This window comes from Aquarana catesbeiana, linkage group LG06, assembly GCF_042186555.1.
Source record: "Aquarana catesbeiana isolate 2022-GZ linkage group LG06, ASM4218655v1, whole genome shotgun sequence".
In the NCBI taxonomy this organism is placed as follows: Eukaryota; Metazoa; Chordata; class Amphibia; order Anura; family Ranidae; genus Aquarana; species Aquarana catesbeiana.
Window position 1 is genome coordinate 242,822,938 of NC_133329.1, and position 23,769 is coordinate 242,846,706.

At 44.1% G+C, this 23,769-nt stretch overlaps 1 protein-coding gene and 1 pseudogene across 1 annotated transcript in view; one reads left to right on the forward strand and one right to left on the reverse strand.

Moving 5' to 3' along the window:
• Positions 1 to 23,769, forward strand: part of SLC39A10 (solute carrier family 39 member 10) — a 134,083-nt gene that overhangs the window by 16,041 nt on the left and 94,273 nt on the right. Inside the window, exon 2 of the mRNA XM_073633102.1 lies at positions 19,540 to 19,596. The gene's annotated coding sequence lies outside the window, so the exon portion shown is untranslated. The remainder of the gene's footprint in view (positions 1 to 19,539; positions 19,597 to 23,769) is intronic.
• Positions 11,807 to 13,563, reverse strand: LOC141147721 (posterior protein-like; annotated as a pseudogene).

The following is a 23,769-nucleotide window of genomic DNA, read 5'->3' on the forward strand; positions in this document are numbered from 1 at the left end:
ATACTGTACCCTGGTAGCCAGCGTTTTGTTCCCTTTATCTAACGGAGCATGCTCCTGTGTGTATTCACTGGCCTTCCCTGTGCCGGGTTTCAACCTCTCAGGTGATACATCAACCAGGCGTATTTCTCCCACCCCCCCCCCCCCCCCCCAAAGGAAATTTTGACCCCATTGATGTGTCACCTGGCCAACCTCTAGTCTGGCCAACTGACACCTTATGTATAAGCGCCAGTCTCCTGGGTACCTGCACTATTTTACTTCCGTTACGTCAATACATGTCATACATTAAAAACCTTTTCTTCTTTCAATTCCTTCCTCCAACAAAAAAAAAAGTTATTTCATGTTCTGATGAATTGGATGTGTATATTCCTTCCCCAACCTCCAACCCATTGCACATGTATTAATAGCATGTTTGCATTCATCAGGAGAGGCTCCGGCAAAAATGTTTCACAAGTCTTGTTGATGGGCACAGTCCTTCAGATTTAGCATTGGCCCTAAATTGTCCATAAGCAAAAACAAGTATTAAACTGAATCTTTTTGTTTGTCCCTTCTCTCCTGATGTCTATCAGAACAAATTTGCAGTGTGGTATGGCATAGACAAATTGCCAACCAGATGAACGTCTGTCATCCATGTTTCAGAGACCTCTCCAATCTCGCTCCACCAGGACTCTGGAAGTGAAACACGAGCAGAATCAAATTCTTATCCATAATATCTGCTCGCTTACTACGTTTATTTACAGTTCCTTCCTTGGAACCCAGGAACTTAGTATTCCTGGCTTCTGCAACTCTGCCCAAACTATCAAACCAACCATGACCTCTTTACGCTGAAACCACTCTAAAATGGATACCCATGGTATGATCAAAATTTAAAAAAAAACAAACGTCAATGTTGACTCTCAAAATTCTCAATTTAAACACTAAAAAAACAATGCATTTATCTAACTTTAAGATCTATGCACTAACTCCCCTCTCAGGTGGACAAAGGCTAAACGTTTTGGAACTTTTTCCACCTGAATGATCATAAAACAAAGAGAAAATAACGAACTCCAGAGACTAGAATGTCTTCCTACCAACAACTCTTGTCTTAAATAAACAAAATGTATTCAGCTGGAGGACATATTCCCATGACCATCTATTCAGCTGCTAATTGACGGAATAGCCAATTACCCCCCTTTCAGGTGGACTAAACAATTTTTCCACCTAAACAAACATAAAATGGATGACTAAACAAATACCAAAAATATAAAAAAAAAAAAAAAAAAATTAAAAAATTAATAACAAAAATAAATTAACATTCTGGACATTATCACACAAAAACATGACAAGACAACCACCATAAAACAATGACAAACACTCAACTTTTAACTAAAGACATCCATGGATTTTCCTCCTGAGAAGAGTACAGTGGGGATCGAAGGTTTGGGCACCCCAGGTAAAAATGTGTATTAATGTGCATAACGAAGCCAAGGAAAGATGGAAAAATCTCCAAATGGCATCAAATTACAGATTAGACATTCTTATAATATGTCAAAAAAAGATAGATTTTATTTCCATCATTTACACTTTCAAAATTACAGAAAACAAAAAAATGGTGTCTGCAAAAGTTTGGGCACCCTGCAGAGTTAATATCTTGTACTGCCCCCTTTGGCAAGTATCACAGCTTGTAAACACTTTTTGTAGCCAGCCAAGAGTCTTTCAATTCTTGTTTGAGGTATCTTTGCCCATTCTTCCTTACAAAAGTCTTCCAGTTCTTTGAGATTTCTGGGCTGTCTGTCACGCACTGCTCTTTTAAGGTCTATCCATAGATTTTCAATAATGTTGGTCAGGAGATTGTGAAGGTCATGGCAAAACCTTCAGTTTACGCCTCTTGATGTAATCCCCTGTGGGTTTTGAGGTGTGTTTAGAATCATTATCCATTTGTAGAAGCCATCCTCTCTTTAACCACTTGAGCCCCGGACCATTATGCTGCCTAAGGACCAGAGGTCTTTTTCCAATTTGGCACTGCGTCGCTTTAACTGCTAATTGCGCGGTCATGCAATGCTGTACCCAAACGAAATTTGCGTCCTTTTCTTCCCACAAATAGAGCTTTCTTTTGATGGTATTTGATCACCTCTGCGGTTTTTATTTTTTGCGCTATAAACGGAAAAAGACTGAAAATTTTGAAAAAAAATGATATTTTCTACTTTTTGTTATAAAAAAAATCCAATAAACTAAATTTTAGTCATACATTTAGGCCAAAATGTATTCGGCCACATGTCTTTGGTAAAAAAAATGTCAATAAGCGTATATTTATTGGTTTGCGCAAAAGTTATAGCGTCTACAAACTAGGGTACATTTTCTGGAATTTACACAGCTTTTAGTTTATGACTGCCTATGTCATTTCTTGAGGTGCTAAAATGGCAGGGCAGTACAAAACCCCCACAAATGACCCCATTTTGGAAAGTAGACACCCCAAGGAAATTGCTGAGAGGCATGTTGAACCCATTGAATATTTATTTTTTTTGTCCCAAGTGATTGAAAAATGACAAAAAAAAAATAAAATATTTACAAAAAGTTGTCACTAAATGATATATTGCTCACACAGGCCATGGGCCTATGTGGAATTGCACCCCAAAATACATTCAGCTGCTTCTCCTGAGTATGGGGATACCACATGTGTGGGACTTTTTGGGAGCCTAGCCGCGTACGGGGCCCCGAAAACCAATCACCGCCTTCAGGATTTCTAAGGGTGTAAATTTTTGCTTTCACTCTTCACTACCTATCACAGTTTCGGAGGCCATGGAATGCCCAGGTGGCATAAAACCCCCCCAAATGACCCCATTTTGGAAAGTAGACACCCCAAGCTATTTGCTGAGAGGCATGGTGAGTATTTTGCAGCTCTCATTTGTTTTTGAAAATGAAGAAAGACAAGAAAAAACTTTTTTTTTTTTTCTTTTTTCAATTTTCAAAACTTTGTGACAAAAAGTGAGGTCTGCAAAATACTCACTATACCTCTCAGCAAATAGCTTGGGGTGTCTACTTTCCAAAATGGGGTCATTTGGGGGGGTTTTGTGCCACCTGGGCATTCCATGGCCTCCGAAACTGTGATAGGCAGTGAAGAGTGAAATCAAAAATTCACGCCCTTAGAAAGCCTGAAGGCGGTGCTTGGTTTTCGGGGTCCCGTACGCGGCTAGGCTCCCAAAAAGTCTCACACATGTGGTATCCCCGTACTCAGGAGAAGCAGCAGAATGTATTTTGGGGTGTAATTTCACATATTCCCATGGCATGTTTGAGCAATATATCATTTAGTGACAACTTTGTGCAAAAAAAAAAAAAAAAATTTGTCTCTTTCCCGCAACTTGTGTCGCAATATAAAATATTCCATGGACTCGACATGCCTCTCAGCAAATAGCTTGGGGTGTCTACTTTCCAAAATGGGGTAATTTGGGGGGGTTTTGAACTGTCCTGGCATTTTATGCACAACATTTAGAAGCTTATGTCACACATCACTCACTCTTCTAACCACTTGAAGACAAAGCCCTTTCTGACACTTATTGTTTACATGAAAAAGTTTTTTTTTTTTGCAAAAAAATTACTTTGAACCCCCAAACATTATATATTTTTTTAAAGCAAATGCCCTACAGATTAAAATGGTGGGTGTTTCATTTTTTTTTTTCACACAGTAATTGCGCAGCGATTTTTCAAACGCATTTTTTGGGGAAAAAACACACTTTTTTAAATTTTAATGCACTAAAACACACTATATTGCCCAAATGTTTGATGAAATAAAAAAGATGATCTTAGGCCGAGTACATGGATACCAAACATGACATGCTTTAAAATTGCGCACAAACGTGCAGTGGCAACAAAATAAATACATGTTTAAAAGCCTTCAAAAGCCTTTACAGGTTACCACTTTAGATTTACAGAGGAGGTCTACTGGAAAAATTACTGCACTCGATCTGGCCTTCGCGGTGATACCTCACATGCATGGTGCAATTGCTGTTTACATATGACGCCAGACCGCCGCTTGCGTTCGCCTTAGCGCGAGAGCAGGGGGCGACAGGGGTGCTTTTTTTTTTTTTTTTTTTTTCTTATTTTTTTGCTTTTTTAATCTTACTTTTAAACTGTTCCTTTCATATTTTTTTTTTTAATCATTTTTATTGTTATCTCGGGGAATGTAAATATCCCCTATGATAGCAATAGGTAGTGACAGGTACTCTTTTTTGAAAAAATTGTGGTCTATTAGACCCTAGATCTCTCCTCTGCCCTCAAAGCATCTGACCACACCAAGATCGGTGTGATAAAATGCTTCCCCAATTTCCCAATGGCGCTATTTACATCCGGCGAAATCTAAGTCATGAAATACTCGTAGCTTCCGGTTTCTTAGGCCATAGAGATGTTTGGAGCCACTCTGGTCTCTGATCAGCTCTATGGTCAGCTGGCTGAATCACTGGCTGCATTCTCAGGTTCCCTGTTGAGACAGGAGAGTCAGAGAAAAACACGGAAGACGGTGGGGGTGGGGGGGGCATTCCCTCCCACGGCTTGTAAAGGCAGTCTAGAGGCTAATTAGCCGCTAGGATTGCTTTTACATGAAAGCCGACCGCTGGCTGAAAAGAATGATACCAAGATGATACCTAAACCTGCAAGCATCATTCTGGTATAACCACTCAAAGTCGTGAATGGCGTACCTGAAGACAAAAAAATGGTTAACAATGGTTAACAATAAAGCACAGTAAACAGTAAAGTATAAATAATTACACACCTGAAAAACAAACATGATAAAACATAATAACAATAACAATAACAATAAAACATTGCAGAATAGAATACAGTAAAAAAGAGCAGAACAATAGAGAGAGAGAATAGAGAGAGAGAGAACAATAAAACGACAACTATTTTTTTTTTTATTTCATATTTTTTTTTTTTTTACACTTTTTTTGTAACTAACTTTTACAACGGTAACCGGTTCCAGGTTCGGGTCTCTCAAAATGCGATGGCATCTTGGGAGACCCTGTGAAAGTGTGCCTAGTCTGTGCAATGCTGTACTCTACGCTAATACTCAACTAGTGTATGGTAGCGTTCAAAACATTCACCAATGCAAAGACCAGGATTGTCAGGACAGGAGGGACAATAATAGCGGGTGTCACGCCTATATCCGCGCTTGCTGCAGACACAACATCTTTTTTGGGGGGTTCGCTGGGTAGGGGTACTCGGGAGGACATAAAGAAAATGCCTCTCATGCAGCCGACTGCATTTGGTTGGGGATGTGAATGGGGGAAGTATGGGCGCTGCAGAAGCGGTGGGTTCCCAATTAGGATTGGCGAATGCAGCAGGAAGGGCATTATGGGCACGACGGGCCTGTGTTTGTCTTTTTGGTGACAGCGGGACGCTACTTGTGCTTGCCACCTGACCAGCTTGAACTGCACTTATGGGACTCGCCACGTCACCACGTGTTACTGCAGTGCTGGTTTGACTACGACCGGGGTGTACTAGGCCGCTGGCGCTTGCCAGTTCCCCAAAACGCTACCAAAAAACTGTTAGCGATCGCAGGGATCAAGCCTGACTCTGCGAACGCTGCAGTTATGCGTTTAGTGTTTTGTAAGTGACAGTGATCAATCGATACTGCACTTGGGTGGTCTGGGCCGGGCGGAGGGGCAAAACGCAGGTGCTAGCAGGTATCTGGGCTGATCCCGCTAACACTGCGTTTTTGGGAACCCTAAACTGCTGGTGACGCTAGTATAGATCTGATCGGATCAGATATTGATGCGATCAGATACTATACCACTAAGGGAGGTGTACGGTGCGTGCGTGGGTGTTAGCGGTACTGGCGCTAACCTGACGCTGCCTGGGGCTGGTGCTTGCCAGTTCACCAAAACGCTACAAAAAAAACTGTTAGCGATCGCAGGGATCAGGCCTGACTCTGCGAACGCTGCAGTTATGCGTTTAGTGTTCTGTAAGTGACAGTGATCGATCGATACTGCACTTGGGTGGGCTGGGCCGGGCGGAGGGGCAAAACGCAGGTGCTAGCAGGTATCTGGGCTGATCCCGCTAACACTGCGTTTTTGGGAACCCTAAACTGCTGGTGACGCTAGTATAGATCTGATCGGATCAGATATTGATCCGTTCAGATACTATACCACTAAGGGAGGTGTACGGTGCGTGCGTGGGTGTTAGCGGTACTGGCGCTAACCTGACGCTGCCTGGGGCTGGTGCTTGCCAGTTCACCAAAATGCTACCAAAAAAACTGTTAGCAATCGCAGGAATCAGGCCTGACTCTGCGAACGCTGCAGTTATGCGTTTAGTGTTTTGTAAGTGACAGTGATCAATCGATACTGCACTTGGGTGGTCTGGGCCGGGCGGAGGGGCAAAACGCAGGTGCTAGCAGGTATCTGGGCTGATCCCGCTAACACTGCGTTTTTGGGAACCCTAAACTGCTGGTGACGCTAGTATAGATCTGATCGGATCAGATATTGATGCGATCAGATACTATACCACTAAGGGAGGTGTACGGTGCGTGCGTGGGTGTTAGCGGTACTGGCGCTAACCTGACGCTGCCTGGGGCTGGTGCTTGCCAGTTCACCAAAACGCTACAAAAAAAACTGTTAGCGATCGCAGGGATCAGGCCTGACTCTGCGAACGCTGCAGTTATGCGTTTAGTGTTCTGTAAGTGACAGTGATCGATCGATACTGCACTTGGGTGGGCTGGGCCGGGCGGAGGGGCAAAACGCAGGTGCTAGCAGGTATCTGGGCTGATCCCGCTAACACTGCGTTTTTGGGAACCCTAAACTGCTGGTGACGCTAGTATAGATCTGATCGGATCAGATATTGATCCGTTCAGATACTATACCACTAAGGGAGGTGTACGGTGCGTGCGTGGGTGTTAGCGGTACTGGCGCTAACCTGACGCTGCCTGGGGCTGGTGCTTGCCAGTTCACCAAAATGCTACCAAAAAAACTGTTAGCAATCGCAGGAATCAGGCCTGACTCTGCGAACGCTGCAGTTATGCGTTTAGTGCCTTGTAAGTGACAGTGATCGATCGATACTGCACTTGGGTGGGCTGGGCGGAGGGGCAAAACGCAGGTGCTAGCAGGTATCTGGGCTGATCCCGCTAACACTGCGTTTTTGGGAACCCTAAACTGCTGGGGACGCTAGTATAGATCTGATCGGATCAGATATTGATCTGTACAGATACTATACCACTAAGGGAGGCGCATGCTGTGTGCGTGGGTGTTAGCGGTACTGGCGCTAATCTGACGCTGCCTGGGGCGACGCATATCACCGCCGGGCGATCGGGGGGCTAAACCTTTATTCGGTAATAAACGGCGGGTGCCCCGACACTATAAAAAAAAAAAAAACTAACCAGCGTCAACCGTAACGGTTATACAGTGATCAGTGGTGAAAGGGTTAACTAGGGGGCAATCAAGGGGTTAAAACATTTATTAGGTAGTATATGGGGGTCCCTGACGCTATAAAACGCTGACGGCGAACCTAAATATTTACCTCACTAACTAGCGTCACCAGCGACACTAATACAGCGATCAGAAAAATGATCGCTTAGCGACACTGGTGACAGGGGGTGATCAAGGGGTTAAAACTTTATTAGGGGGGGTTAGGGGGGTACCCTAGACCTACAGGGGGGTAACAGTAACTGTGCTAACACAGTAACTGTCACAAACTGACACAGCAGTAATCAGAAAAAAAAAAAAAACCTGCTGGTGTCAGTTTGTGACAGGGGGGGGGGTGATTGGGGGGGGATCGGGGGGCGATCGGGGGGGGGGGGATCGGGGTGTAATGTGTGCCTGGCATGTTCTACTGTGTGTGTGTGTGTGTGTGTGTGTGTGTGTGTGTGTGTGTGTGTGTGTTGGTGCACTCACTCACATGTCGTCTCTCCTCGGGCCGGAACGGAAACTACCGACCCGAGGGGAGATTACATCACTTCCTTTGCTGCTGTTTAGCATACAGCAGCAAAGGAGTGTTCCCATTGGCCGGCGGCGATCGCGAGGGGGGGCCACGAACGGATGGCCTCCCCCTCGTCTCTGATCGCCGGGGGACAGAACGGGACCGCCTCGGGCGGCGGGGGGGGGGTCCGATCGGACCCCCCACCCGCGGAAGGCAAATCACGTACCCTGTACGTGATTTTGCCTGTCCGTGCCGCCTTGCCGACGTACATCGGCGTGAGGCGGTCGTCAAGTGGTTAACTTCAGCTTTTTCACAGATGGCATCAAGTTACCATCCAAAATTTGCTAAAATTTTATTGAATCCATTTTTCCTTCTACTCGTGAAATGTTCCCTGTGCCACTGGCTGCAATACAACCCCAAAGCATGATTGATCCACCCCCATGCATAACAGTTGGACAGAGGTTCTTTTCATTAAATTCTGTTCCCTTTCTTCTCCAAATGTACCTTTTGCTCATTCCTGCCAAAAAGTTCTATTTTAACCTCATCGGTCCACAGAACTTGTTTCCAAAATGCCTCAGGCTTGTCTATATGTTCATTTGCAAAGTTCAAACGCTGATTTTTGTTGTGAGGACGTAGAAGATGTTTTCTTCTGATGACTCTTGAAGACCATATTTGTACAAGTATCTCTTTATAGCAGAATAGTGTACCACAACTCCAGTGTCTGCCAGATCTTTCTGGAGGGATCATGCAGTCAAACGTGGGTTTTGAATTGCTTTTCTCACAATCCTGCGAGCTGTTCTGTCTGATATTTTTCTTGGTCTTCCAGATCTTGCTTTAACTTCCACTGTTCCTGATGACTGCCATTTCTTAATTACATTCCGAACAGAGGATATTGACATCTCAAAACGCTTTGCTATCTTCTTATAGCCTTCTCCAGCTTTATGAGTGTCAACTATTTTCAGTTTCAGTTTTCTAGACAACTGCTTAGAAGAACCCATGGTGCTGATTGTTGGGGCAAGGTCAGATGAGTCTGGCCATTTAAAACCTTTGAGATTGACATCACCTGGTCTTCCCAGATGATGATTGAGGCTGGGTTCACACTGGTGCGACACGACAGCCGTCCTACTTTGGATCCGACTTTGCCCTGCGACATGAAGCCGGCATGTGTCCGACTTTCAATGAACGGGGATCCGACTTGGATCCCCGCCAATGCCGGCACTGTGTTTGGTATGAATCTTTAGGGGGGGAACTCCGCGCCAAATTTTAAATAAAAAACCGGCATGGGTTCCCCCTCCAGAAGCATACCAGGCCCTTGGGTCTGGTATGGACCTTGAGGGGAACCCCCTACGCCGAAAAAAACGGCGTGGGGGGTCGCCCCCAATCCATACCAGACCCTTATCCGAGCACGCAGCCCGGCCGGACAGGAATGGGGGTGGGGACGAGCGAGCGCCCCCCCCCCCTCCTGAACCGTACCAGGCCGCATGCCCTCAACATGGGGGGTGGTGCCTTGGGGGAGGGGGCGCGCTGCGGCCCCCCCACCCCAAAGCACCTTGTCCCCATGTTGATGAGGACAAGGGCCTCTTCCCGACAACCCTGGCCGTTGGTTGTCGGGGTCTGCGGGCGGGGGGCTTATCAGAATCCGGGAGCCCCCTTTAATAAGGGAGCCCCCAGATCCCAGCCCCCCACCCTATGTGAATGAGTATGGGGTACAGCGTACCCCTACCCATTCACCTAGGAAAAAAGTGTCAATTTAAAAAAAAACACTACACAGATTTTTAAAGCATTTTATTAGACAGCTCCGGGGGTCTTCTTCCGACTTTGGGGGTCTCTCCGGTTCTTCACGCTCTCCGGATCTTCTGCCGGGCTCCTCCGCTCTCTTCTGCTCTTTTGCCGCTCTTTTGCTAAAGCGGAGGAGCCTGGTCTTCAATCTTCTGCCCTCTTCTCCTGATGTTGACACGACGCTCTCTGGGGCTAGAATGCTCTCTGTGCGCTCTGCTCTGACTTATATAGGCGGTGACCCCGCCCCCTTATGCCGTCACAGTCCCTGGGCATGCTGGGACTGTGACGTTTTAGGGGGCGTGGTCATCACCCGATGACCACGCCCCCTTATGCCGTCATAGTCCCAGCATGCCCAGGGACTGTGATGGCATAAGGGGGCGGGGTCACCGCCTATATAAGTCAGAGCAGAGCGCACAGAGAGCATTCTAGCCCCAGAGAGCGTCGTGTCAACATCAGGAGAAGAGGGCAGAAGGCAGAAGATTGAAGACCAGGCTCCTCCGCTTTAGCAAAAGAGCGGCAAAAGAGCAGAAGAGAGCGGAGGAGCCCGGCAGAAGATCCGGAGAGCGTGGAGAAGAACCGGAGAGACCCCCGAAGTCGGAAGAAGACCCCCGGAGCTGTCTAATAAAATGCTTTAAAAATCTGTGTAGTGTTTTTTTTTAAATTGACACTTTTTTCCTAGGTGAATGGGTAGGGGTACGCTGTACCCCATACTTATTCACATAGGGTGGGGGGCCGGGATCTGGGGGCTCCCTTATTAAAGGGGGCTCCCGGATTCTGATAAGCCCCCCGCCCGCAGACCCCGACAACCAACGGCCAGGGTTGTCGGGAAGAGGCCCTTGTCCTCATCAACATGGGGACAAGGTGCTTTGGGGTGGGGGGGCCGCAGCGCGCCCCCTCCCCCAAGGCACCACCCCCCATGTTGAGGGCATGCGGCCTGGTACGGTTCAGGAGGGGGGGGGGGGCGCTCGCTCGTCCCCACCCCCATTCCTGTCCGGCCGGGCTGCGTGCTCGGATAAGGGTCTGGTATGGATTGGGGGGACCCCCCACGCCGCTTTTTCGGCGTAGGGGGTTCCCCTCAAGTTCCATACCAGACCCAAGGGCCTGGTATGCTCTTGGAGGGGGAACCCATGCCGGATTTTTATCTAAAATTTGGCGCGGAGTTCCCCCTCAAGATGATCTGAGCACAAGTCGCGTGCCGAAGTCGGATCATGCGAGACGGCAATCCGACTTTGATCCGACTTCAATGATAGTCAATAGGCTGAAGTAGGATCAAAGTCGGACCAAAGTAGTACAGGGAGCATTTCTAAAGTCGGAACGACTTGTGTCGGACCAGTTAGGACGGCTCCCATAGGGAAACATTAAATTTCACACGTCATGCGACATGAGCTCCCAATGTCGGAGCGTTTGTCGGACCAGTGTGAACCCAGCCTGAGAACAATCCATGACACTGGCAGGTCTCAGATTTGCAAAGGGGGCAGTGCATGCTATAAATTCTGCAGAGTGCTCAGACTTTCGCAGAAGCCATTTTTTTGTAATTTGGAAAGTGTAAATGATGGAAAGGAAATCTAACTTTTTTTGACCTATTATAAGAATGTCTAATCTGTAATTTGATGTCATTTGGAGATTTTTCCATCTTTCCTTGGCTTTGTTATGCACATTAATACATTTTTTACCTGGGGTGCCCAAACTTTTGATCCCCACTGTAAGTGCTCATTTCCATCTAAAAGACAATTAGTTAATGGGGAAAAAACAAAAAACAAAACATCTGTACCTCATCACAACATTTGTAACTTCATTTATAACTCTTTAATCCATTAATGCCTGACCATTGTTTATCTTATTTTTTTCATTGTTTGCAAACAATTACTAATTAATGAGCTCATGGTACCATATGATAATCGATTATGCATTTACAATAACCTAACCCCTGTTTTGCTAAATTTGCCCCATGTTGTTCTCACTTTGAAGGGCCTGCAAACAAAACACACAGACATTAGTATCCAAACCAGTTTTAACTTCTTCCAAGGTCTCTGAAAAAGGAATACAAAGACAGTGATTACACACAATTGTCATGACAATTGACTTTTTTTTGAGTCCCCCAAGCCTTTTCCCATTAATTGCAAAGCTAGGGAACAGTTGCCATATTTTCCTATAGTAAGCAATCGGTATTGGTAAACTTTGTCATATTACTCAGGAAAAATGGCAATGCAATTTGCGTCCAACTAGATACAAGCCAGAATGGTAGATTAGCCCAGGGGGCAAAGATTGGAATGTTCATCCAGTCTTGTTGCTGACTATTTTTAGGGTGTGGACTGTCATTCCTTATCTCTTCTTCAGAACTGTGTGATCTGTCTTGGCTACTATCTTTCATATCAGGCCTTTGCGCTGTGCTGTCCCTGTCCTGGGTGGGGGATTTCGTTGCAGATACCTGTATTTCTGGGGTTTCCTGCTCCATGCTAGCAATGTTAAGGGCTTTACGAAATCTATGTCCATGTCTATTCCATTTAGAATGTCTGAACTCTCTCTGCCTTCCTGTACCTCTGCTTATTACGGATACACCTGCCTTGACCCATATTCCCTATCACTGGACTCTTGACAGAAGTCTCGCAGGATATTGACACAATTTTGGTAGGATCTAGCATTTCTCAGCCATTCTAGTGGGATAGCTTACATAACACTTATTGGCCATTGAGTATATGAAACTTGTATCATCCTCCAATAAGTCAGGAGAGTTGAACACTTTCGTATACAATGCAAGATACTCACTGCAGAACAAAATTGGGTCATCTCCTCTCCTAAATTTCATTCGTTGTAAATCACTCAGACCATTATCACGACTGTCCACAATGCGCTGCAACTCTTTCCTCCGCACCTCTGCATCTGCTAAGTTATCATTAACCTGTGCAGATAACTGGCCTGCCAAAGGTCCTGGTAGCCATGCTTTCAGAAGAGAACTTGCATCATCATTACTCAAATGAAATTTAAGGACCAGAGCCTCAAATTTATTGGACAGACTTGCTGGTGATTCCAGGGCATTAAATTCACCCAGAATCTGGCACAAAGTAACTGTTATTCTGCTTTGAAGCAATAGCAGACTGTGTTTCATCACAGCCCTTCTCCTCATTGACTGTGCAGATATTGGCCAATTGGCATGTTCCTTCGTGCTCATTGAGCGATACTATACATTGCTCTTTAGTAAGAAGCTGGGAGTGTGCATTTGCTAATTTTTCTTTCTAAAAACATAACCAACTCTTCCATCTCTGACACCTTTACTTGCAATGACTCTAAAAGTTTGCTCTTCATATCACAGTCCATGCGCACCTCTGAAGCTGTTCTTGTAGCTCACTGTTTCTTTCTGACAAATTGCCTGCTGTAGCCTGCAATTCATCTATCTCACTACTGGAGGCTCTTGCAATCTTTAGAAGGTTTTCACTGATTTCCTCTATGTCCTCCCCTAGACGTCTCCTCTCTGCTTCCCACTTCCCCTCCATTTGTTCAGATATAAATTTAATTCTGAGCAACACTGCAATTTCATTTGCCAACCTTTCTTTTTTAACTTTCTTTTTTAGCTGTTTACCCAATAATCTGCTATTATGTTGCTGACACTGAGACAATAGTACCTTACACTGGCTTTTAAGAGGTTCATCTGCACATGAATGATAATTGGCAGAAGCGTACTTTTTAACATATGTATGCACAAGTTCCATTTCACAACCATACAATACACAATTCTATTTGTACTAACGTTCCAACACTGCACTGAGTAATAAACCAAACTCAATTATTAGCTCTTACAACTCACGAAAAAAAAAAAACTGATATCATTCAAAACAATTAAACTTTTGCATACCCATAGAAAAGACTCACCACACTTACTGTGGCATTATCAGCTGGCTTGTATATGAGCACTTCTGTCCTGTAGGTTCTATGTGGCTTTTAGGATTACCACATGCTTACTGGGGAATATCCATTGATATGCTAATTAGCCTACCCACTGAAGCTCGTCTGACCTGCTTACACAATGCACACAGCTACACAGACAGATACAAAACACACAAATAATAGCTGTTTAAAAGCTAACATTTTAGCTGTAGTCCCACAACCAAAAAAAAAAAAAAAAACGATACAAAGCCGTTTAAAAACGCATTAGTTACCTGTAGTTCTACAGTCTACCAGACACAAGGCACATTCTAAGACACAAGGCAGACTCAACCAATGCCTTCCCGTTAGGGTGCAGGCCACATTGATCTCCTATTGGAACAGAGCTATTTCACTCTCACGTGGGTAAAAAAAAAAAAAAAAAAATCCTATATTTCTCCCACTTTTTCCTCCAAAGATGTATGGTAATTCCTGTCAATCTCTAACCAAGGGTGATCAGCCCTTTTACTCGCCAGCACCTTTGGCTGGTTACAGGCCTAAAGCACATTAATGATACAAACGTTTAACATATATACATATATCAACCAAAGATCTCACCAGGTTCTACGTTTCCCAAATATTTCTCAGAATCTTCATGACCATCCAAGCGTGGTTCCGGAATTCGCGAGCCAGCGCCCATCTTGTCCACACTAGAGATGATTTTCAGTTCTGGGTGTACTTGAGGATTTATGCTTGCAGGGACTCAAGACAAAAAATACATTAGGTTTTTGTGGATTCTGTGTAAAAATGAAATTCACACGCTTTTCTGGGGTGCCAAATGAAGTAATCGGTGCAATATTATGCAATCTAATATATCCTATATAACTTTTGCATACATGTATTAATTTGTCTAATCCCTATAGTTACTAATCTGTAAGAGTCTGATAAGCACAATGATATAACAAGCACCTCTGCTTGGTAAACAAGTTACATTTATTTCCCAATAAAGTAGGAATGTACTAAAACAGCAGAATTGGAAAAAAAACTAACATTAAGGTATTATAGGAAATTGCAATGATACAAAGCTTACAATCAGAACACAATACAAGACTTATACTTAGCACATCCTATCGGCTGGTTTCCAGGTGTTGCAAGAGAGAGCTCAATGCTGCATGGAGTTTAGGCTGAAACCAGCACCCAGAGCAAGGCCTCAAGATGGCCGAGCCACATGAGGCTTGCACAGAGCAACCTCAGCAGAGCGAGAGCAAGGGGCAGAGAGACAGAATCGCCTGTGTGTGTGTGTGTGTGCTTTTTCGTTCAAACATACACGCCCACTTGTAGCCACCCCCATTTGCCTTTCATCCAATAGATATTGCTGAGAGGTATTGCTCCAAATGTCTGCCCATTCTGCCGTTGTCTGCCGTTGGTTATAGGGGCGGTATGACTGTGTTTATGTTCTACAGGCCAATACCACCGCTAAAGCTGAGAGAGCTCACTCAAGCGGAAGGAAGTGCCCCTCTTGTAAAAATCAGCTCAGAGACTCCTGCCTGAAACCATTCTGCAGGTCCTGTATTGCGGGTCTGGTGAAAGAAGAATCCTCAGTGGTGCAAAGAGCTTTTTCTTCTTGTCAGAAAAGCGTTAGCTGAAACTTTGGGGTCGGTGCATTCCTTGATGGAAAAAAGTGTCGCGACAGGAGTCAGGTCTGCAGCAGAGGTCCTGTTCCTCTACCATCCACCTTTTAAAATCTGTTGAGAGTGATTCAGAGGACGAAAGAGTATTCCTCCTTCCACAGTGGATTCGGAGGAGGAAGGAAGAAGGGACACGGTTAGGTCCTCCCATTACAAGCTGTCTCTGGAGGAGGTGTATAACCTCTTAAAGGCAGTTTTATACTAACCTTGAGATGGTAAATTTTGTCGTGAATAGACAAATGGCTCGAGGAGGCTAAACGTAGAGTCTTTTCAGTCCATAGGATACTGACAGAAACCATTAAGAAGGATGTGGGAAAAGGGTCTGTTTGTTTTTTTTTTTTTTTTTTTTTTCCCGCTCCTCCAGGTTACTCAGGTTTCCCCTTGAGGAAAACAAATCTCTGGTATGGAACAAGAAACCAGATTGATGCCGCATTCTCGCAGGTCTCAAGATACATGGACCTTGCGTTTGAGGACATGGGCATTTTTAAGGATGCCATGGACAAGAGGCTGGTCTTTTTCCTTAAGAAGGTGTGGGATTCGACTCTGTCTAATCTTAAACCAGCAATGGCGTCCACAGTGGTGGCCAGGAACCAGGAGTGCTGGGTCGAACAATTAAAAGGCCATGTTGATGCAGGAACTTCTAGAAAGGATTTGTTGGAGTCCTTTCCTTCCCTCTTTAAAAGCAGGAAGATATATGGCGGACACATCTGGCAGAGTCCATCCAGATGTCAAGATCTTTGGCTCTCATTAACCCAGCCAGCCGGGCTATATGGCCCAAATCGTGGTTGGGGACTCAGCCTTAAGGATCAGGCTGTGTGGGATTCCCTTTTCTGGGGATTTACTCTTCGGCCCAGAGCTGCAAACCGTGCTGGATAGAGCGGTGGATAAGAAAAAGGCCTTTCTGCCGAAGAAGAAATCTCTGAGGAAGAATTTTTGTCCTTTTTCACAGCCCTAAAAGGATAAAGAACAAAGTCAGAAGAGATTGTGGAACCCCCAGAGAGATGGAGGAAGAGGTGGCATGCTCTTCAGACCTCCAGAGCAGCCTGCTACAAAGCGATGATGGCTTCATTCCAGTGGGGGGGGGGGCTTCGAGCCTTCCTTCCTCAGTGGGAAGAGGCAACATTGGACCAGTTTTGCTCAGGACATCGTCAGACGAGTTTACAGTCTGGAGTGTCTCTAGACACCCCCAAGCAGATTTTTTTTTTTTTTTTTTTCTTTTTTTGTGACCAATCTCCCAAGAGATCAGGAAAAGGCTCTGGCTTTGACATCCCTCTTAGAGGAACTGATCCAGCAGGAGGTCCCCAGGGAGCAGGGAGGGTTTCTGATTTTTCATGTCTTACTAGTCAAGAAGCTGTCCGGAAAGTGCTGTCTGATTTTGATCTTAAAAATTCTAAACCGGTCCATCAGGTACGAACGTTTTCGCGTGGACACACTATTCTCAGTAAGGAAGCTGCTTGCTCCAGGATGCTTTTTGACATTACGGCAGAGGCTTTGGAGACTGAGACTGAAGTGGATTGCCATAATTCCTTACCTGGATGATCTATTGCTGTTTGTGGAGTCCAGTTGTTGACCAAGCTACAAGTAAGGCAAAGTCACCTTAGCAAGCTAGGTTGGCTTTTGAATCAGGAAAAATTTAATCTGATCCCAGCTCAAAGGATGAGATTCAGTCCAGCAGAAGATTTTTCTTCCAGTGGGAAAATAGAAAAGATTCAGTCAGCCCTGAAGCTAGTCCAATCCAGTCTTAGTATTGGTGCGTGTGGCCGTATCAGTTCTGGGGCTTCTCACTGCTTCAATCCTGGCGGTTCAGTGGGCCAGGCTACACGCTCTGCCTCTCTGGTCAAATATGCTCCAGAGGTGGTCCCATCGAGAAGCGCTGGAAAAAACGATCAGGATCGCTTCAGGGACAAGGAGGTCCTTTATGGCGATATAGAGACCAGAAAAAAAACGAAAAAGGTCTCCCTTGGTCTTTTCCCATGGCCAAGCATCTGACAATGGATGCCAGCGCGTGGGGCTGGGGTGGGGCCGTCTCAAGGAGCAAACCACACAGGGTTCTTGGTTAAAAATAAAAGCCGGGAAATCCTCCAACTGTAGAGAGATGAAGGCGGTACACTTGAGCCTTCTGTTTATTCACCAGTCCTTTATAGAACCAACACGTGCAGATCTTGTCAGACAACAGCAGTCTGTATCTGTCAAAACGGAGGCACGATACGCAAAACGCTAATGGAACTAACTTCAGATTCTAACCTGGGCCAAAACAAATTTCACCTGTCAGCAGTCCACTTAAAGGGCACGCAGAATGTGTTGGCGGACTTTTTAAGCAAAAAGCAAGTGATGGAATCAGAGTGGGCCCTAAATCGAGAAGTCTTTTTGATGATCACAGGGGCTTGGGGTCTACCTCAGGTAGATGTGTTTGCAAATCAGAATGCAAGGACAACTGCATTATTTTCCCTCCACAAAGAGGACCTAGCGTTTCCCTCATTCCAGTTAATACTGCTAGTTCTGATGAAATTCCAAGAGGAATCTACAGACCTAATCTTGATTGCTCCTTTCTGGCCAAGGGGACCGTGGTTCTTGATGCTCCTGAATCTGTCAGCAAAGCTTCCCTGGAGATTGCTGGTAAGGAAGGATCTTCTTATGCATGGTCTTCTATGCTACCTGAATCTGGCACCCCTCAATTTGGCAGCTTGGTTTCTGAGGAAGACTTGCTGAGACGTAGAGGTTTGTCGGACAAACTTATCACCACCCTCCTAACAAACAAAAAAAAATGTTGACCAGGGCAAAACTACTTCAAAGTATGGAAGGGCTACAGTTCCTGGTGTTCCTAGAGAGAACCCTATCTCGGGGACCGTTAATTGTTATATTTTTTTCTTTTAGGCGCTGGCTATGATCAGGCCAGTGCCTCGTAAATGTTTGTTTGGGTTTTTTTTTTTTTTGGTTTTTTTTTTTTTATCCCAGGTGGGACTTAATTGTTTTGCAGAAGCGCACGAAGGCTCCATACAAACCCCTAGAAGATACCTCTCCAGTAAAGATCATTCTGTTAGTGGCTATAACCTCAGCCTGAAGGATTAGTGAAATCTCAATTTCTGAACCAATTTTAGTTTGTTTTCCAGACAGAATAATCCTCAGCACAGATCCGGGGTTTCTCCCGAATGTTTGTTCATTTCACTGCACACAAGAAATATTGCCTACCTTCTTGTCCAGCTCCTTCCAGCCAGGAGAGGAAGCTTTCCATACCTTGCATATCGGGAGATGCCTTTTGCGTTCTCTGTAAATAAAGCATTTTAGAAAGTCAACCTCCCTTGTTCATCCTTCAGGATGGGGGAAGTGGGGCCTTCCAAAAGCACCTTGGGGAGGTGGCTCAAGCAGGCTATTGGGGTAGCCTATATGGCCATGGACAAAGAACCTCCGAAGGGAATTATGCCCCATTCTACAAGAGTGGAGGCAGCATCCTGGGCAGAGAAGGCTGGGGCATCGCCAGAGCAAACAGGCTGGATCGGTCTGCCTCTGATCAGTCCTTTTGGCAGGAAAGTCCTGCAAGCGGTGGTCCCGCCATAGGGAAAGTTCTTGGTTATCTCCCAAAATGTTGTCCTGATTACCCTCCTTTTGAGCATTTTATGTGATTTGTGTGAGGTTCCCGTGTGGTGGTTTTTGTTTTTTTTTTTTTTTTGTTTTTTTTTTTTGTTTTTTTTTGTTTTTCTCCAGGTGGAAGGCACTGCATTTAAATTGGACCGTATTCCTTACTCTTTTTTACAAGGGTTTATTTGAACTGTATGCAGCACTATGCAGGTTCTTTACATCCATTTATTCTGTTCACTTTTTTGGGAAAGTCAATAAAATGTATTAAAATGGAAAATTAAAAAAATGCTTGATCTGTATTCCACTTGGACTGATTGGTCATTGGAAAATTAAATGTCATTCAGTGAGGGTTTTGTTACAGGTTTACTTACGTTCTGCATAATGCAAAAATGAATTGGGGTGCATAGCTATACATAAATTCCCTGCCCTATATATGGGTATAAGGTTCGTGATCATTTTTCAGATTTACAAACATGCTGCACACCTCTTGAGACATTCTGTTCGTATTTGTGAACAATGCTACCATTATTTTTATGGTCTCTCTTGTCGATAAGGATGTTTTCTCCCAATCACATGAAGCTAGTCATTTATTTTCCACATAATTAGCCCAGTGTTTATAGGGATGTCTTAAAACTTTATGAGAAAGTTGATGACCTTATTGTGCCCAACCTATTTAGCTGTTCACTCCTCTTCTAGCATCTTATAAGTCAGGGAGTGCGGTTTTACTTAAACAATATTATTTTTTTATTTTTTTCTACAGAATATGATCTGTGAACTCTGGGAGTAAACACATCTTTGCTCTGTCACTACGGTTATGGTAAGTAGTGGTTTGTGTAATTTGCTATTTTGTCTAAGCATTTTGATTTTGACACATTTTTGGAGAAATGAATTGCTTTACACATTCAGGTTTTTGTAGTTGCTGAAAAATTAAAGATTGTCATTAAATGGCAGAAAAATCATCATAGCTGCAGCTAATTTACACATTTTATTAGTGGCTTAGGTTTGTTTTAATGGTGAATTAAACTTTTGAGTTTAGGTAGCTATGATGGTATACATGTAGTATTTGGGTGTGGTGTGTTTTTTTTTTTTTTTTTTTTTTTTTTTATATTGTGGCTTAGAGCACATGGAGTATTATGAATGTATATTTTCAGCTGATTTGGCACAGGACAATGAGTAAGGAAAAAGATGATGGTTTATTTAGTGAGTTTTGTTTTATCATTTGAAAAAAGAACCCACTCAATGGCGCGGTTATTTTTATGAAAGGCAAATCCACTTTGTACTACAAGTGCACTTGGAAGTGCAGTCACTGTAGATCTGTGGGGGAAGCTCTGCTGATTTTATCATCCAATCATGTGCACGCAAAAATGCAGTGTTTTTTTTTTTTTTTTTGTTGGTTTTTTTTTTGTTGGTTTTTTTTTTTTCCTTGCATGTCCCCCCTCAGATCTACAGCAACTGCACTTCCAAGTGCACTTGTAGTGCAAAGTGGATTTGCCTTTGTTAAATAACCCCCAATGTTTTATCACATTTGTGGTAACTTTTTAAGGTAAAATCATGTTGATAGCAAAATGAAGAAAAGAGTACTACATTATGTTGGCTGAAAAAAACACAAAAAAATAGGGTTTCTAGATTTGTTCTTGCACATACTTGCTATTCTTCCTGTTGCTATTCTTCCTGTTGCTATTCTTCCTGTTGCTATTCTTCCTGTTGCTATTCTTCCTGTTGCTTTTCTTCCTCTTGCTTTTCTTCCTCTTGCTTTTCTTCCTCTTGCTTTTCTTCCTCTTGCTTTTCTTCCTCTTGCTTTTCTTCCTCTTGCTTTTCTTCCTCTTGCTTTTCTTCCTCTTGCTTTTCTTCCTGTTGCTTTTCTTCCTGTTGCTTTTCTTCCTGTTGCTTTTCTTCCTGTTGCTTTTCTTCCTGTTTCTGAAATTTCCATTCACAATGGAATTAAAATGTATTTTTATAATAATTGATCTTTATTATGCCACTTTCAGTTTTTTAATTCTATTGCAAGCAGATAATTTGTTTCACTACATTCTCTGTATGCAGTGCTCAGCATAAATGAGTACACCCCTTTTTTGAAAAGTAAGATTTTAATCAATCTCAATGAACACAAGAACAATTTCCAAAACTGACTAAACCCGAGTGTCACATTAGCACGATGTGAAAACCAGCGCGATTCCAGTGCCTGTTCCTGCATCGCAAAGGACTCGCAGACAAGTCACACTTCCGTATGCGAACCGCTGCAGGTGTCAGAAAGTTAATAACACCCCCAGATAGTTCGCAATGTGATATGTGAACCAATCAAATGGTGCAGGAATCAGATTCCATTGCGGACCAAAAAAAAGGTCCTGCACCAGCTTGGTGCAAATGCGATAGGAATTCAACCATACAATCTGTATGTCCAAATTTTGCGTCGCACAGACCTCTCATGTGATCTGCACAGCAGTGTGGTGTGAATCGCATGCAATGTCTAACTTCGCACCAATGTGAACCCAGCCTTAGGCTGTGCTGTGCACAGACATCGCATGTGATCTGCAATGTGAATTCAGCCATACAGATTGTATGGCTGAATTCGCATTGCATTCACACCAAAATGGTGCAGGACCCTTGTTTTTGGTCCGCACTGGAATCGGATGGCATGGGTGTTCACACCCATGCCATCCGATTCCTGCACCATTTGGCAGTTCGCACTGCGATCTGCAAACCGATCTGGGGGTGTCATTACCTTTCCATTGACACCCGCAGCGGTTCGCAGTTGTCAGTGTGAACCACCGGCAGGTGACTTGCGATGCAGGAACCTGCACTGGAATCGCTCTGGTTCATGCATCTCATATGTGAACTGGGACCAAGTTGGCGACATATTTTATCATTTCTTTTTCCATACTTCAAGAACAATCTTTTGGGTGCTGGATGAGAGTGATGCTCAACTTCAACAGAATTTCCCCATAGGTGTTTGATTTGGGTTCAGATCAGGAGACATACTTGGCCACTGAATCACTTTCACCCTGTTCTTCAGAAATGTAACAGTGGCCTTAGATATGTGTTTTGGATCATTGTCATGTTGGAAAAATGCACGACGACCAAGGGCATGGAGTGATGGTAGCACCTTCTCTTTCAATATAGAACAGTACACATGTGAATGCATGGCACCATCAATGAAATGCGGCTCCTTGACACCAGCAGCACTCTTGCAGCCCCACAGAAGGACACTACCACCACCATGTTTCACTGTAGGCACCATATATTTCCCTTTTTGTATTCCTCGCCGTTTTGAAGCTATCAGTTCCAAAAACATTTAACTTGGTCTCATCAGTACAGAGTCTCCAACATGGGCCCTGGCAAATTCTAGATGGGCTTTTTTTGTGCATTGTCTTTAGGAGGGGCTTCCTTCATGAACGATGCCCATGAATGCCATTCCTCTGCAGTCTACGCCGTATTGTCATGGGAAACACTCACCCCAGTTTGGCTTTCTACTTTTTTAGCTAACTACAGTGAACTTGCATGGTGATTTTTCTTCAACCCTTCTCATCAGAAGACTCTCCTGTTGAGATGTTAACTTCCATGGATGAACTGGAGAACCTGAGACATAAGCCCCTCTCTTGGATAGGAAGAATGAATGCTTTAAAAGTAAATATTCTACCAAGGTTGACCTACATTTTTCAAATGATTCCAATAACAGTACCCCAGGACTATTTTAAGAAACTAAGATCTATGACATTAAAATATATATGGGCACATAAACGGGCCAGAATTGCTTATGCAATAATGGCGAAAGCTAAAAGGTCGGGAGGATTAGCAGCCCCAGATTTTGAGAAATATTATCAGGTGATTTGTATTTCCCGGGTGACAGAATGGATTTACAATAAAGAGGGGAAAAGCGGGGTAAATATGGAGATTTCACAAAGTAAGGGCTGATGTAGGGAAGATGGTTTGGATACCAAGACAGCACCGAGATTTAGCTAATAGTACAAATCCACTAACTAGAAACACTTTTTTAAAATTTGGGATGGTTTAGGAAAAACGCACCACTGGGATCATAATTCATCACTATTATCGATACTGGGCACAAATTATTTTAAGTCAGGGAAAGAGGAACATCTATACTTCACAAGATGGGTAAAAAATGAAATACTATTACAAGATGTAATGAAAAGCAATAGGATTTGCACTTATGCAGAAATCAAACAAAAATGGGGAAATGTGCCACTAGATAAATGGAGGTACACACAACTACAGCATTTTCCACAATCACTGCCACAACCGCTACAGGGAAAAGAACATATGAGGACAATAGAGAAATATTTCTGCTCTCCCCTTAGTTTAAATTAAAGTATATCCAAAATATATAGAATACTAATTATAGAAACAGAATCAGAATTCCCACCATGTCTGGGGAAATGGGAAGAGGAGATAAGCCCACTAAGAGACGAGGATCATAGAAGGAAAATTTTGAGAATGGCCGGTTATTCCTCAGGAGCCACAAAGACAGTTGAAATGTGCTGTAAACTCCTGGCAAGATGGTATGTGACCACCCCCCCCCCCAGAGGGCACACAGGATCGGGGCAGAGGGACCTCCAACTTGTTGGAGGGGATGTGATGCCCCAGGGACCTTTGCGCACTGCTGGTGGGACTGCACAAAGATCCAACCCTTCTGGGAGGGAATCTTGGCAGCAACCTATCAAGTTACAGGATTAGGGATTCAGAAGAATCCCTGGCATTGTCTATTTCATGATACAAAAAAAAAACGGCCACGCAGTATAAGAATACCTTAGTCCCATTCCTTCTAGATGCGGCCAAAAGCCTGATCCTGGGTCTCTGGAGGTCCCAGGAAGTGCCGAGTTTAAAGGACTGGGTCACAAGGGTTGAAAAGATAAGTCATAGAAGAAACTGTTCACATAGACTCACTGGAGAGATTCTGGAATATATGGGGGAAATGGCAAGAGTTCAGGGAGTTAGGAACCTGGAGGAATCAGTGAAGGTGTAGTGAATTGAG